General features: G+C 39.4%; 1 pseudogene; it reads left to right on the top strand.

The window, feature by feature from the left end:
* LOC106579704 (uncharacterized protein C8orf34 homolog) overlaps window positions 1-14,318 on the top strand; it is a 168,437-nt pseudogene extending 154,119 nt beyond the window's left edge.
* The last annotated feature ends 912 nt before the right edge of the window (window positions 14,319-15,230 follow it).

Consider the following 15,230-nt stretch of genomic DNA (forward strand, 5'->3'; position numbering starts at 1 on the left):
GTACTGGCTGGCTGGCTGACTGGTTGGTTGGTTGGCTGACTGCACTGGCTGACTGACTGACTGGGTGACTAACTGGCTCACTGGCTGGCTGTACTGGCTGACTGTATTGACTGACTGTACTGGCTGACTGTACTGGCTGACTGACTGGCTGGCTGTCCTGGCTGGCTGTCCTGGCTGGCTGTACTGGCTGACTGTACTGGCTGACTGCACTGGCTGGTTGGCTGACTGGCTGACTGACTGGCTGAATGTCCTGGCTGGCTGTACTGGCTGACTGTACTGACTGACTGTACTGGCTGTAGTTGCTGACTGGCTGGCTGACTAGCTGACTATACTGGCTGACTGGCTGGATGGCTGACTGTACTGGCTGACTGGCTGACTGGCTGGATGGCTGACTGTACTGGCTGACTGGCTGACTGGCTGGATGGCTGACTGGCTGGATGGCTGACTGTACTGGCTGACTGGCTGACTGGCTGGATGGCTGACTGTACTGGCTGACTGGCTGGATGGCTGGCTGGCTGACTGGCTGGATGACTGGCTGGCTGACTGGCTGACTATACTTGCGGACTGGCTGACTGGCTGGGTGGTTGACTGGCTGGATGGCTGACTGTACTGGCTGACTGGCTGGATGGCTGGCTGGCTGACTGGCTGACTGGCTGGATGACTGGCTGGCTGGCTGGCTGGCTGACTGGCTGACTGTACTGGCTGACTGGCTGACTGTACTGGGAAAACTTCATCACCTTTTAACACTGAAAAACTAGACCACATAGAACCCTTCAGAAGGGACACGGGGCAATTTATTTATTCAAGTTTGGCCCGGAGGACTGTACTCTGAGGTATACTTGGTTCTTTAAGAAAATAAAACCAGCTGTAGAACTAATGGGGCTGACATTGGCGTCAGCCAACGCTCAGTGTCTTTAGCTGGGTTCACTGAGGTTTTCTCCCTGTGACAGGCTGCTCCTTCTCCACGGGCCAGTGTACCTTTCCTTGTAATACCATTAGTAGTGTTTAGAGCCTTTAAAAGCTAGAGCGAGAAAGAGAGAGAGAGAGAGAGAGACGTTCTCTTTTTTCAATGGCCAAGACTTTTAGAAATCATAAAAAACCAAAGGAGGACCAAGGCACTCTTCATATAATCAATCAAAATGCCTTTATTTGTATGGCCCAAGGGCAGCTGGGTAGCTAGCTATGCTCTCCCCTTGACGAAGGCCGTGCAGCTGAAACATGTCAGAGTTTTAAAACTGTGTTTCCATTGAACGTGCCATACAAATAAAGGCATTTAAAATCATTATATGAAGAGTGTCTTTGTCCTATTTTCTTTCTGATGATCAATTTACCCCTTTTACCGAAGGAGCCCCTTCTGTCTACTAAAACCTACTGTTGTTTACCTTAGTACCTTCTGTCTACCAAAACCTACTGTTGTTTACCTTCTGACTACCAAAACCTACTGTTGTTTACCTTCTGACTACCAAAACCTACTGTTGTTTACCTTCTGTCTACCAACACCTACTGTTGTTTACCTTCTGTCTACCAACACCTACTGTTGTTTACCTTCTGACTACCAAAACCTACTGTTGTTTACCTTCTGTCTACCAACACCTACTGTTGTTTACCTTCTGTCTACCAAAACCTACTGTTGTTTACCTTAGTACCTTCTGTCTACAAAAACCTACTGTTGTTTACCTTTTGTCTACCAAAACCTACTGCTGTTTACCTTCTGTCTACCAAAACCTACTGTTGTTTAGCTTAGTACCTTCTGTCTACAAAAACCTACTGTTGTTTACCTTAGTACCTTCTGTCTACCAAAACCTACTGTTGTTTACCTTCTGTCTACCAACACCTACTGTTGTTTACCTTAGTACCTTCTGTCTACCAAAACCTACTGTTGTTTACCTTAGTACCTTCTGACTACCAAAACCTACTGTTGTTTACCTTCTGACTACCAAAACCTACTGTTGTTTACCTTCTGTCTACCAGAACCTACTGTTGTTTACCTTAGTACCTTCTGTCTACCAAAACCTACTGTTGTTTACCTTAGTACCTTCTGACTACCAAAACCTACTGTTGTTTACCTTCTGTCTACCAAAACCTACTGTTGTTTACCTTCTGACTACCAAAACCTACTGTTGTTTACCTTAGTACCTTCTGTCTACCAAAACCTACTGTTGTGTACCTTAGTACCTTCTGTCTACCAAAACCTACTGTTGTTTACCTTCTGTCTACCAAAACCTACTGTTGTTTACCTTCTGACTACCAAAACCTACTGTTGTTTACCTTAGTACCTTCTGTCTACCAAAACCTACTGTTGTTTACCTTAGTACCTTCTGTCTACCAAAACCTACTGTTGTTTACCTTAGTACCTTCTGTCTACCAAAACCTACTGTTGTTTACCTTAGTACCTTCTGTCTACCAAAACCTACTGTTGTTTACCTTAGTACCTTCTGTCTACCAAAACCTACTGTTGTGTACCTTAGTACCTTCTGTCTACCAAAACCTACTGTTGTTTACCTTAGTACCTTCTGCCTACCAAAACCTACTGTTTACCTTAGTACCTTCTGTCTACCAAAACCTACTGTTGTTTACCTTCTGTCTACCAAAACCTACTGTTTACCTTAGTACCTTCTGTCTACCAAAACCTACTGTTGTTTACCTTCTGACTACCAAAACCTACTGTTGTTTACCTTAGTACCTTCTGACTACCAAAACCTACTGTTGTTTACCTTCTGTCTACCAAAACCTACTGTTGTTTACCTTAGTACCTTCTGTCTACCAAAACCTACTGTTGTTTACCTTAGTACCTTCTGTCTACCAAAACCTACTGTTGTTTAGCTTAGTACCTTCTGTCTACCAAAACCTACTGTTGTTTACCTTAGTACCTTCTGTCTACCAGAACCTGTTGTTTACCTTAGTACCTTCTGTCTACCAAAACCTACTGTTGTTTACCTTCTGACTACCAAAACCTACTGTTGTTTACCTTCTGTCTACCAACACCTACTGTTGTTTACCTTCTGTCTACCAACACCTACTGTTGTTTACCTTCTGACTACCAAAACCTACTGTTGTTTACCTTCTGACTACCAAAACCTACTGTTGTTTACCTTCTGACTACCAAAACCTACTGTTGTTTACCTTCTGTCTACCAACACCTACTGTTGTTTACCTTCTGACTACCAAAACCTACTGTTGTTTACCTTTTGTCTACCAAAACCTACTGTTGTTTACCTTCTGTCTACCAAAACCTACTGTTGTTTAGCTTAGTACCTTCTGTCTACCAAAACCTACTGTTGTTTACCTTCTGTCTACCAACACCTACTGTTGTTTACCTTAGTACCTTCTGTCTACCAAAACCTACTGTTGTTTACCTTAGTACCTTCTGACTACCAAAACCTACTGTTGTTTACCTTCTGACTACCAAAACCTACTGTTGTTTACCTTCTGTCTACCAGAACCTACTGTTGTTTACCTTAGTACCTTCTGTCTACCAAAACCTACTGTTGTTTACCTTAGTACCTTCTGTCTACCAAAACCTACTGTTGTTTACCTTAGTACCTTCTGTCTACCAAAACCTACTGTTGTTTACCTTAGTACCTTCTGTCTACCAAAACCTACTGTTGTGTACCTTAGTACCTTCTGTCTACCAAAACCTACTGTTGTTTACCTTCTGACTACCAAAACCTACTGTTGTGTACCTTAGTACCTTCTGTCTACCAAAACCTACTGTTGTTTACCTTCTGTCTACCAAAACCTACTGTTGTTTACCTTAGTACCTTCTGACTACCAAAACCTACTGTTGTTTACCTTAGTACCTTCTGTCTACCAAAACCTACTGTTGTTTACCTTAGTACCTTCTGTCTACCAAAACCTACTGTTGTTTACCTTAGTACCTTCTGTCTACCAAAACCTACTGTTGTTTACCTTAGTACCTTCTGTCTACCAAAACCTACTGTTGTTTACCTTAGTACCTTCTGTCTACCAAAATCTATTGTTTACCTTAGTACCTTCTGTCTACCAAAACCTGTTGTTTACCTTCTGTCTACCAAAACCTGCTGTTGTTTACCTTAGTACCTCTGTCTACCAAAACCTGTTGTTTACCTTCTGTCTACCAAAACCTACTGTTGTTTACCTTAGTACCTTCTGTCTACCAAAATCTATTGTTTACCTTAGTACCTTCTGTCTACCAAAACCTACTGTTGTTTACCTTAGTACCTTCTGTCTACCAAAACCTGTTGTTTACCTTCTGTCTACCAAAACCTACTGTTGTTTACCTTAGTACCTTCTGTCTACCAAAACCTACTGTTGTTTACCTTAGTACCTTCTGTCTACCAAAATCTATTGTTTACCTTAGTACCTTCTGTCTACCAAAACCTACTGTTGTTTACCTTAGTACCTTCTGTCTACCAAAACCTACTGTTGTTTACCTTAGTACCTTCTGTCTACCAAAACCTACTGTTGTTTACCTTCTGTCTACCAAAACCTACTGTTGTGTACCTTAGTACCTTCTGTCTACCAAAACCTGTTGTTTACCTTCTGTCTACCAAAACCTACTGTTGTTTACCTTAGTACCTTCTGTCTACCAGAACCTGTTGTTTACCTTAGTACCTTCTGTCTACCAGAACCTGTTGTTTTTACCTTAGTACCTTCTGTCTACCAAAACCTACTGTTGTTTACCTTAGTACCTTCTGTCTACCAGAACCTGTTGTTTACCTTAGTACCTTCTGTCTACCAGAACCTGTTGTTTACCTTAGTACCTTCTGTCTACCAAAACCTACTGTTGTTTACCTTCTGTCTACCAACACCTACTGTTGTGTACCTTAGTACCTTCTGTCTACCAAAACCTGTTGTTTACCTTCTGTCTACCAAAACCTACTGTTGTTTACCTTAGTACCTTCTGTCTACCAGAACCTACTGTTGTGTACCTTAGTACCTTCTGTCTACCAGAACCTGTTGTTTACCTTAGTACCTTCTGTCTACCAAAACCTACTGTTGTTTACCTTAGTACCTTCTGTCTACCAAAACCTACTGTTGTTTACCTTAGTACCTTCTGTCTACCAAAACCTACTGTTGTTTACCTTAGTACCTTCTGTCTACCAAAACCTGTTGTTTACCTTAGTACCTTCTGTCTACCAAAACCTACTGTTGTTTACCTTAGTACCTTCTGTCTACCAAAACCTACTGTTGTTTACCTTCTGTCTACCAAAACCTACTGTTGTGTACCTTAGTACCTTCTGTCTACCAAAACCTGTTGTTTACCTTCTGTCTACCAAAACCTACTGTTGTTTACCTTAGTACCTTCTGTCTACCAGAACCTGTTGTTTACCTTAGTACCTTCTGTCTACCAGAACCTGTTGTTTACCTTAGTACCTTCTGTCTACCAAAACCTACTGTTGTTTACCTTAGTACCTTCTGTCTACCAAAACCTACTGTTGTTTACCTTAGTACTTTCTGTCTACCAAAACCTGTTGTTTACCTTCTGTCTACCAAAACCTACTGTTGTTTACCTTAGTACCTTCTGTCTACCAGAACCTGTTGTTTACCTTAGTACCTTCTGTCTACCAGAACCTGTTGTTTACCTTAGTACCTTCTGTCTACCAAAACCTACTGTTGTTTACCTTAGTACCTTCTGTCTACCAAAACCTACTGTTGTGTACCTTAGTACCTTCTGTCTACCAAAACCTACTGTTGTTTACCTTAGTATCTTCTGCCTACCAAAACCTACTGTTTACCTTAGTACCTTCTGTCTACCAAAACCTACTGTTGTTTACCTTCTGTCTACCAAAACCTACTGTTTACCTTAGTACCTTCTGTCTACCAAAACCTACTGTTGTTTACCTTCTGACTACCAAAACCTACTGTTGTTTACCTTCTGTCTACCAAAACCTACTGTTGTTTACCTTAGTACCTTCTGACTACCAAAACCTACTGTTGTTTACCTTCTGACTACCAAAACCTACTGTTGTTTACCTTCTGTCTACCAAAACCTACTGTTGTTTACCTTAGTACCTTCTGTCTACCAAAACCTACTGTTGTTTACCTTAGTACCTTCTGTCTACCAGAACCTGTTGTTTACCTTAGTACCTTCTGTCTACCAAAACCTGTTGTTTACCTTAGTACCTTCTGTCTACCAAAACCTACTGTTGTTTACCTTAGTACCTTCTGTCTACCAAAACCTACTGTTTACCTTAGTACCTTCTGTCTACCAGAACCTGTTGTTTACCTTAGTACCTTCTGTCTACCAAAACCTACTGTTGTTTACCTTAGTACCTTCTGTCTACCAAAACCTACTGTTGTGTACCTTAGTACCTTCTGTCTACCAAAACCTACTGTTGTGTACCTTAGATCTTCCCATCCATCTTTTGTCGACTTTTAGAAATCAGTTGAGTTTCTTTTTAGTTTTGGTTCTTTGTTTTGCTAACAGACATCTAGCGGTAGGTAGTATCAAATGGATATTTTCCAGAAGAATGTGTTTTTCTCTCGTTTTGCTCTGAACTTTGGCCCAGTTCATGCTGTATACCTACGTTTGTAAATGAAACTACTTATAGTACTGAGCCATCCATTACGATGATTCAATTATTCTCTATAAATATGTATCTCCTTAATTCCAAGCAAGTTGTGTATAGAGTATACATGCTTGTTATGTTACTACAGCCAGACGTCATCCATAGACAACCTAAATACTGTACATCTGTGGATTATCTCTATTAAATATATATATATTTTTTAATCCTCAATTCAACATTAACATGGCTGTAACCTGCTCTCGTTGTCCTCTCTCTGTTGTGTACCTACAGCAGGAATTAACCCTGTAAATGTCTCTCTGTCCTCTCCTCTCTAGGATGAGTTCTACCAGCAGCTACAGCCTATCAGACAGCCATGACACATTCCCATTGACACAGAGAGTGACATCCTGGAACCCCTTGAGCAGGACCATTGTGAGTGACTGTGGCTGGCCTTCGTCCTGCCTTTACCTTATACAGATGATTTCAGGAAAATATTCAGACCCCTTGACTTTTACCACATTTTGTTTTAAGTTACTGTCGCGGGTGTCGTAGAGATTGGACCAAAACGCAGCGGGAACGTGTAAACTCATCTTCTTATTTTATTAAAGAAGGAAAAACAAAAGAAACACGTATACAAAAACAACAAACGACACTAAACAGTCCCGTCAGGTACACAGACACAAAACAGGAAACAACTACCCACAAATCCCATAGAAAAAAACACCCCTCACCCCACCCCTCTTCAATTAGAAGCAACGAGGAGCAGCTGCTTCCAATTGAAGGTCAACCCAATCAACACCACATAGAAATAGACATACTAGAACTAACATAGAAATAGACTAACAAGAACATAGCCCAACAAACCCCGAAACACTCTAACAAACACCCCCTGCCACGCCCTGACCAAACTACAATAACAAACAACCTATTTTACTGGTCAGGACGTGACAGTTACAGCCTTATTTTAAAATGGATGAAATACATTTAAAAATCTCATCAATCTACACATGATACTCCATTATGACAAAACTACAACAGGTTTTTAGATTTTTTTTGCAAATGTATAAAATATTTAAAACAGAAGTACCTTATTATTAATCAGACTCATTACTATGAGACTCGAAATTGAGCTCAGGTGCATACTGTTTCCATTGATCATCCTTGAGATGTTTCTACAACTTGATTGGAGTCCACCTGTGGTAAATTAAATTGATTGGACATGATTTGGAAATGCACACACCTGTCTATATAAGGTCCCACAGTTGACAGTGCATGTCAGAGCAAAAACCAAGCCATGAGGTCGAAGGAATTGTCCATAGAGCTCAGAGACAGGATTGTGTCGAGGCACACATCTGGGGAAAGGTACCAAAACATGTCTGCAGCATTGAAGGTCCCCAAGAACACATTGGCCTCCATCATTCTTAAATGGAAGAAGTTTGGAAACACTAAGACATTTCCTGGAGCTGGCCGTCCAGCCAAACTGAGCAATCGGGGGAGAAGGGTCTTGTTCTGGGAGGTGACCAAGAACCCTGTGGTCACTCTGTCTACCAAAACCTACTATTGTAGAGTTCCTCTGTGGAGATGGGAGAACCTTCCAGAAGGACAACCATCTCTTCAGCACTCTACCAATCAGGCCTTTATGGTAGAGTGCTCCCCCGGGTGGCGCAGAGGTCTAAGGCACTGCATCTCAGTGCTAAAGGCGTCACTGCAAACCCTGGTTCGATTCCAGGCTGTATCACAATCGGCCGTGATTGGGTGTCCCATAAGGCGGCGCACAATTGGCCCAGCGTCATCCGGGTTTGGCAAGTGTAGGCCGTCATTGTAAATCAGAATTTGTTCTTAACTGACTTGCCTAGTTACATAAAGTTTAAATCAAATGGAAAATAAACAGCTGCCAGACAGAAGACTCTCCTCAGTAAAAGGCACATGAGCCAAAAGAGATGATCTGAATAGAAGAATGGGAGAAACTGTCACGCCTGTCGTAGAGAGGGGCAGACCGAAGTGCTGCGTGAGTGTAGTTCCACATTTTATTTACTCTGTGAAACTCATGCAATACATCAAAATAACTGAATAGACAAAAACAACAAACCGTGACGCAGAGGAGAACAAACACTACTCAAAAAGAATCACCCACAAAACCCAGGAAGAAAAACCCCTACTTAAATATGATCTCCAATTAGAGACAACGAGGACCAGCTGCCTCCAATTGGAGATCATCCCAAACAAGCCAGCATAGAAATACAAAAACTAGAACCTAAGAACATAGAAATAGAAAACATAGAAAAGCCCAAAACACCCCCTGTCACGCCCTGACCTACTCTACCATAGAAAATAACATCTTACTATGGTCAGGACGTGACAGAAACTCCCCAAATACAGGTGTGCCAAGCTTGTAGCGTCATACCCAAGAAGACTAGAGGCTGTAACCGCTGCCAAAGGTGCTTCAACAAAGTACTGAGTAAAGAGTCTGAATACTTATGTAAATGTGATGTTTTAGTTTTTAATTCTTTATAAATTTGCCAAAAAAATGTAAAAACATATTTTTTTCACTTTGTCATCATGAGGTATTATGTATTCCTGATGAGGGGGGGAGTAATTCATTCTAGAATAAGGCTGTAACCTAACACAATGTGAAAAAAGTCAAGGGGGCTGAAAACTTTTCGAATGCACTGTACTTCTCCCTCTCTTTCTCTGTGCTTTCTCTCTTTTTGTCTATTTCTCTACCTTCCTCTCTTCCTCTTTATCCTATTGGCTGGTTCTTTCTTGTTGTCTTCTCTGTCCCGTACTGACTTACAGGTGAAATCAACTTTCCTCAGCATTCTAGTGTAAAACTTCCTCCAACCTATTCTCATGAAGTGTGTGGTATTCTAGTGGTCCACAGTATAACTGACTACATTGTTAATACCATTGGGTGTACCACATCATTTCTTTAGTTCAATTTATTAATGTCAATACTCCAATTCTGAGTGATTTATTATACAAAGTATGACTTTCCATGGGCCTAAAAATGAGATTTAGGTAGCCTGTTAAATTCAGTACAAACACATAAGAGTTTAGGCTATACAACAGGGTAATTTAGGAGTGGATAAGGCTGTTGACATTGTCTAAAATTACATTTCTAGGTGTCATCAGAGAGATTTATTCACGTTATTAAGAGCTAATCGATGGACGTGAATTACTCCATGGAATCTCATAAATAGTTATAGGAGTTTGGCTTGAGTACCTCTCTCTCGCTCTCTCTCTCTCTCTCTCTCTCTCTCTCTCTCTCTCTCCTCTCTCTCTCTCTCTCTTACTCTCTCTCTCTCTCTCTCTCTCTCTCTCTCTTTACTCTCTCTCTCTCTTTCTCTCTCTCTCTTTCTCTCTCTCTCTCGCTCTCTCTTACTCTCTCTCTCTCTCTCTCTCTCTCTCTCTCTCTCTCTCTCTCTTTCTCTCTCTCTCTCGCTCTCTCTTACTCTCTCTCTCTCTCTCTCTCTCTCTCTCTCTCTCTCTCTCTCTCTCTCTCTCTCTCTCTCTCTCTCCTCTCTCTCTCTCTCTCTCTCGAACATGACATGACATGACATTATTGGATCAGGGGTGCGTCCCAAATAGCACCCTGTTCCCTATCCAGTGCACTACTCATGACCAGGGCCCTATGGGACGCAGCCTCTGTTCTAGTGTACGCCTCACAGGTAGTGCACTATGTGGGGAATAGGGTGCCATTTGGGTCGTACAATCCATCTTTAATCATTAGATCATACCTCCCTTGATATTCAGCTCTATAAACCAGATTAATGTAGTAATATGTCATCCTATAATGATATGTAATAATATACTAATGTAATTATATATTCATATCTAATAATATAATGATATGCACTAATGTAATGATATGTAATACTATTCAAATGTAATAATATATTCATATCTAATAATATACTAATTTGTTATAATATAATGATATGTAATAATATACTAACATGTAATACTATTACTAATATGTTATAATGATATGTAATAATATACTAACATGTAATAATATTACTAATATGTTATAATATAATGATATGTAATAATATACTAATATGTAATAATATAATGATATGTAATAATATACTAATATGTTATAATATACTATTATGTAATACTATACTAATATGTAATACTATAATGATATGTAATAATATACTAATGTGTAATAATATACTATTATGTAATAATATACTAATATGTAATACTTTAATGATAATAAATAATATACTAATATGTAATACTTTAATGATATGTAATACTATAATGATATGTAATGCTTTAATGATAAGTAATAATATACTAATATGTAATAATATACTAATATGTAATACTTTAATGATATGTCATAATATACTAATATTTAATACTTTAATGATATGTAATAATATACTAATATGTAAATATATACTAATATGTAATACTAGAATGATATGTAATAATATATGAATATCTAAAAAATATATTTGTATCTAATAATATACTAATATGTAATAATATGCTAATATGTAATAATATACCAATATGTAATAATATATGAATATCAAAAAATATATTTAAATATAATAATATAGTAATATGTAATAATATATTAATATGTGATAATATAATACTATATTAATATGTAATATATTTAAATGTAATAATTTCAATATGTAATCATATAGCAATATGTAATAATGTATTAACATGATAACATAGTACTATGTAATGCTATAGTAATATGTAATAATATAGTGATATTTAATACTATATGAATATGTAATATATAGTAATATATTATGTAATAAGGTAATAATATATTAATATCTAATAACATGGTAATATGTAATAGCATATTATTATGTGATAATATAGTAATATATTCAGAATATTATAATATTATAATCATATGTAATCATATATTAATATATAATAATATATTAATATGTAATAATATAGTACTGTACCAATGTATGACTATGTAATAATATATTAATATGTACTAATATAGTAATATATTATGTAATAAGATAATACTATATGCATATCTAATAATATAGTTTTGTAATAATACATTATGATGTCATAATATAGTCACATATTAATAATATAATAATATAATATTAATATGTAATCATATATCAATATGTAGTCGTATATTAATATCTAATATTGTAATATGCAATGTATTAATATGTAATACTATAGTAATATACCAATATATTAATATGTAATAATTTAGTCATATGTAAAATATAATACTGTGTATTACTATAGACTGATACTGCCAAGATAACTCCTCAGGTTCTTCCAACCCGTCCACTGAGGTCCCGTCCCTCTATCAAACCGTCAAACTCAAGCTCTCTTAACTTTTCTGTTGAGAGTTGCGTATCGCCCCATCCTCAGAGATGGTGTTCAGATCATGATATTGGACAAACGCGTCACACATGTGCTTGAGGGTGGCCTTGTGGTTATTAAGACCCATATAGGATTTCCCTGTTGGCGTGGGTATGAACCCTGGCACCTAACGGCCCTACGCTCTCCATCCCTCTACCGCCCCTTCATTAAATAGCTAACTTCTTCAATGTGGGTCTGTTGTGTTGCCTAAGTGCGCTAGTAAAGCTCATCATCATACCAAACTATTTTCTACTTGGAGTCAATTCATCTTAATTTATGTATCAAGCCAGATGGAACTAAATCTGTCAATAGTACCCTACAAAACACCAGTCTCAACGTCAACAGTGAAGAGGCGACTCCGGGATGCTGGCCTTCTAGGCAGAGTTCCTCTGTCCAGTGTCTGTGTTCTTTTGCCCATCTTGATCTTTTCTTTCTTTTTGGCCAGTCTGATATATGGATTTTTCTTTGCAACTCTGCCTAGAAGGCCAGCATCCCAGAGTCGCCTCTTCACTGTTGACGTTGCGACTGGTGTTCTTCAAAGGTAAGGCATGAATTAAATCGTTATTTCTGATTTCTGAAAACTGATTTTCATGTGTTGGTATGCTGGGCGCTGTTCTCAGATTATCGCATGGTTTGCTTTCGCCGTAAAGCCTTTCTGAAATCTGACACGGTGGCTAGATTAACAAGAAGTTGAGCTTTAATTTGGTGTATTGCACATGTGAATGTATGAAAGTTAAATATTTGTAATAATTTTTGGGGAATTTGGCGCCTTGCCATTTCACCGGATGTTGTCAAATCGATCCCGTTAACCGGATTTGAGCCATAAGAAGTTTTAACTAGGCATGTCATTTAAGAACAAATTCTTATATACAATGACGGTCTACACCGGCCAAACCCAGACGATGCTGGGTCAATTGTGATGCCGCCCTATGAGACTCAGAATCACAGCCGGTTGTGATACAGCCTGGAATCTAACCAGGGTGTCTGTAGTGACGCCTCTAGCACTGAGATGCAGTGCCTTAGACGGCTGCGCCACTCGGGAGCCCAAACTACTTAATTTATGAAACTCTACTGCATGAATTAAGAGTTTAGTGTACTGTGTGTATACGCTTGCCAATAGAGTTATCTTGTTGGAGGTTATGTTAGGTCTTAGTTAGAATACCCCTGAATTCACTACACAATGTTGTCACAGTGGAGACGGGATGAGTCTAATTGACCATCTCTCACCTTTTCCATGGGTTTCGTAATGGATAAATATATACAGTTACGTTGTAGACTAATGTGTTATTGTCTGTTCTGATCCATTCACAGGTGGGGTACGGGATGCCAATAAAAGACCAGTGTTCTCAGGTAAACATTTTAAATGCATGTTTCAAGTGTACCTGTCTGTCCCAATCAACCATCTTCACAATAATAACATTACCCAATCAACCTTCTTCAGAACAATAAGGGTACCCAATCAACCTTCTTCAGAACAATAAGGGTACCCAATCAACCTTCTTCAGAACAATAAGGGTACCCAATCAACCTTCTTCAGAACAATAAGGGTACCCGATCAACCAGTCATAATCAACCAGCATCTGTCATAAAACACCTTTTGAAAATTGTAACATATTTACTTTTTATTCTTTAAGCAGAACATATTTCCACTCAGAATTATACCAACGTGGTCTACCGGACCACCAACTGCCTTATACATTACCAGGTAGTAGTCCTGGATTATGATATATTGTGTGGATTATATTGTATGGATTATATTGTATGGATTATATTATGATAACATGATTATGTGGATCAAAAAACCCAGCTGGTATATATTAATAAAAAAAAAACAATAACATATTTCTACTTAACTCTTTAAAGTGTAACATAATTTACACTCAAAAGCATAACAATCTACGAAGTCTTGCGTTACTACCAGATAACAGCAGTTCTGGATTAAATATATTATTATATGGGTCAACAAGCCATCCAATAGCACCATAACATCAGCCATTATTTTTACCTTTATTTAACTTGACAAGTGAGTTAGGAACAAATTGTTATTTTCAATGATAGCCTAGTAACAGTGGGTTAACTGCCTTGTTCAGGTGGCAGAACAACAGATTTGAACCTTGTCAGCTCAGGGATTCGATCTCGCAACCTTTCGGTTACTAGTCCAACGGTCGAACCACTAGGCTACGCTGCCGCCCCTACAGTATGCTTCTCATTAGTAGTGTATATACCAATCACTTTGGGTTGAGACCTCTTTACCCCATTAGACATACAAAAGACATCTTTATTTGACATGTCTGTCCGCCACTGACCTCACTCAGATTCCCCGGCAACCACCGCAGTGTACATTGCCCCCGGAAACCACCAATGGGTGACTCAGAAGCCTCCACTTTCCTTTATTGACCCACCAATTAGCCGCTAGTGGGCTTGGTATTGCCGTTGCCGGACGTCAGCCATTTTGGAGAGGGGGAGAAAGAGGGGGGCGGGGAGGAGAGTGGAAGAGGGAGGAGGGAAGAAATGGGGAAAAGGGAGCCAGAGCGTGAGGGGGGAGAAAGAGGGAGAGAGAGAGAGAATGTCAAAGAAAGAGGGAAGGAAGGAGAAAGACTGGGGGAAACTGAGATGCAGGCCCCTTCCACACACAAAAGCCAAAGCTTTTGACTCTGTTAATCACCACATCCTCATCGGCAGACTCAGTAGCCTTGGTTTCTCAAACGATTGCGTCGCCTGGTTCACCAACTACTTCTCTGACAGAGTTCAGTGTGTCAAATCGGAGGGCCTACTGTCTGGACCTCTGGCAGTCTCTATGGGGGTACCACAGGGTTCAATTCTTGGGCCAACTCTTTTCTCTGTATACATAAATGATGTCGCTCTTGCTGCTGGTGAATCTCTGATCCACCTCTACGCAGACGACACCATTCTGTACACTTCTGGCCCTTCTTTGGACACTGTGTTAACAACCCTCCAGACGAGCTTCAATGCCATTCAACTCTCCTTCCGTGGTCTCCAACTGCTCCTAAACACAAGTAAAACTAAATGCATGCTCTTCAACCGATTGCTGCCTGCACCTGCCCGCCTGTCCAGCATCACTTCTCTGGACGGTTCTAACTTAGAATTTGTGGACAACTACAAATACCTAGGTGTCTGGTTAGACTGTAAACTCTCCTTCCAGACTCACATCAATCATCTCCAATCCAAAGTGAAATCTCGAATTGGCTTCCTATTTCGCAACAAAGCATCCTTCACTCATGCTGCCAAACATACCCTCGTAAAACTGACCATCCTACCAATCCTCGACTTCGGCGATGTCATTTACAAAATAGCTTCCAATACCCTACTCAACAAGCTGGATGCAGTCTATCA

Source organism: Salmo salar, chromosome ssa19 (assembly GCF_905237065.1).
Source record: "Salmo salar chromosome ssa19, Ssal_v3.1, whole genome shotgun sequence".
Taxonomy (NCBI): Eukaryota; Metazoa; Chordata; class Actinopteri; order Salmoniformes; family Salmonidae; genus Salmo; species Salmo salar.